The sequence below is a fragment of the Montipora foliosa genome, chromosome 11 (genome assembly GCF_036669935.1).
Source record: "Montipora foliosa isolate CH-2021 chromosome 11, ASM3666993v2, whole genome shotgun sequence".
NCBI lineage: Eukaryota > Metazoa > Cnidaria > Anthozoa > Scleractinia > Acroporidae > Montipora > Montipora foliosa.
The window spans coordinates 25,027,354-25,029,853 of record NC_090879.1 but is presented as its reverse complement, the minus strand read 5'-3'; the positions used below and the strand labels follow the sequence as shown (position 1 = coordinate 25,029,853).

The window sequence follows — 2,500 nt, the reverse complement described above, 5'->3', positions numbered from 1 at the left end:
TTGACGACAACGTGAGCATGCAACAGAGAAGAATCTTTCATTCTCTATTTTCAGTCTGAAACCGCTCGTACCAATTTATTTTTAGGATACTTCGCCCACATTGTACGACATGAACGAGATGGAATAATCGCGAAAGACTTTTACTAGAGCAAAGTTCTATTTTGAGGTGACGTTTTCGTCGATGTCGCCGTCGTAGATCTTAAGCTCCCTAGTTACTTTAAGATCTACGACGGCGACGTCAACCGAAACGTCGCCTCAAAATATAACTTTGCGCTATCGTAAGTTTCTGCCGGTTAGCCCATCTCGTTCGCGTCGTACAATGTCGGCGAAGTATCCTAAAAATAATTTGGTACGAGCGCTTTCAGAGTAAATATAGAGAATTATAGACCCACATTTGTATGCTCGCGTTGTCGTCAAAAGGGGGCTTTAGCATCGACGACGGCAACGGCAACGAGAACGTCGTCGTTAAATGTGAATTCGCGTTATTGTTATCACTTGGGGATAACTTTTATTTCTCTCCACTAAATTGAGCGTCGTTCACATCAGTTTCATTCTTGACGAACTGCCACACCTTTGTTATGTTAAACAGGTTGGACTGAATAGTCCCGAGGTGATTACAATAACACGAATTTCTATTTTAAGATGACGTTCTCGTTGCCGTCGTCGTTGCATAAAAGGCCGGTTTACACGGAACGATTTGTCGGCCGGTTTTGTCGGGCCGATAAATCGTACCGTGTAAATTGTGTAAAACGTGTAACTTTTCCTCAAAAGATCTTCCCGTTGTCCTTTTAGTATTCGCCATTTTAAACGCTTTACTTTTTTAAGTATTTATGCGCATAACCCACTCGCATACCCTTTGATTGACGTGGCGGTTTCTCTCAGAGTGTCGGTCCTACTTCAAAAAATCTATTGCATTGCAACAGATTTTTTGAATCTGACCGATTTTAATTTCCATGAATCGGTCGTTCATCGGCTGTCAAAATATACCGGTACGCAAGATTTGCGCTCAGGCGCCGTCGGGCCGAGAAATCGTCCCGTGTAAACCGGCCTTAAGCTCCCGGAGGAGGGTGCATTTTTTTGTAATAGGCGGCTTGATCATAAGTAAGGGCCTAGCTAAACAACTGTAGGAACCCCAATGCTGCGGGCGAAAAAAAAAAGAAAGTTTTTCGATCAGGTAAAAAACATGTTTCTTACGTGGCCCAACCGGGAACATTTGCTTCCGCAACAATGTTCCCGCAACAAATGTTTCCTAGTTTTGCCAAATGTACACTGTATGTGAAAAGTAATTAAAAGCAGTTTCTACCTCGGCCAATTGAACCGAACTTCCACAAATTCGAACATTCTCTTACTTCATAACGCACATATTTTCTGTTGCGTTATATTAACGTTTACCCGCTCTGATCAATTTGCTTAAAAAACGAAGCCGTGCCGGATTTATGTAGCTTGGCACCGCTCGTTTTTATTGGAATCGGGCTTGAACTACAAATGCTCACAAAATGATCGCAAAAGTCGTGAATTTTGTTCTTAACGAAACTCACTACAGGCGGCTCTAACTGATCTTTACGCCATATTGTTGCATGAAGTTTTGTAAACAGAAAAGATAAAAGGACCTGATCGCACTCTTTGGACAGTATTTGCACCACAGACAAGAAGCTTTTTGACCATCTCTTATTGTTCCATTGATCGATGCCTTATGAAAAGCAGTTCAAGATGCCTTGTGAAGAGCAGTCCTGGGTGCCTGTTGAAAAAAAGCTCAAAATTTAATAACACATGCATTCTCCCCAGACTCAATCAATGTAGCAATAGCAAACACCCTCAGTTCCGTGATTTTGGAGTACTACACGCATCCATAATCACGACTATACCGAATTTATTGGTAATACTTGACTCAGCAAAACTCACCCATGTAACACAACTTCTTTTTAATCCGCTCACCCATTTCCTTTCCAAACTCGTACAAAAAATATGGAACTGATCTTTACTACTCCAAAAAACGTGACTTGCTCCTACATAACAAATGTCACATGCAACTTAGTGGGGGAGGGTGCCTTTGAATGTCGCACACAACTCCCCTAAAAATTGATGTCATCAATGTTTACACTACAAAAGGTAATCATCTCGATAAAACAGTGCAATCTAAATAAGTCAATTCTCCTCTTTTGCTTGCATCTGTTCTACGATCCGTTCTTTGGCTCTGCGTGCTGCAAGTCTCTTTGGTCACTGACTCCTGGATTTGAAGTGCTTCTTTCCTGTCCTCTTGCGAAGGGCTGTAATCCCGGGGGGGGGGGGGGGCCCTTTAGAAATTTCTGGGTGGTGATGTGCTGCTGGAACCCTGGAACCCTTAGCCTATACCAGAGCTAGTTCAGCTGAATTTGCTACCTTATAATAGAGTAAACTCCCACCGATTTCCGTCTAAATTCCGATTCTTGACAGTTAATGATATCCAGAGATGTTTCATGATAGCCATTTATTGACACTGTTGAGGCTGAGTTAGGTAAAC

The 2,500-nt window shown here is 42.2% G+C and overlaps 2 protein-coding genes across 2 annotated transcripts in view; one reads left to right on the top strand and one right to left on the bottom strand.

The window, feature by feature from the left end:
• LOC137976120 (neuronal pentraxin-2-like) overlaps positions 1-2,500 on the bottom strand; it is a 207,046-nt gene that overhangs the window by 82,516 nt on the left and 122,030 nt on the right. The gene's annotated exons all lie outside the window — the stretch shown is intronic.
• The window catches only part of LOC137976122 (ribonuclease H1-like), a 19,665-nt gene that overhangs the window by 658 nt on the left and 16,507 nt on the right, over positions 1-2,500 (top strand). The window lies entirely within an intron of this gene.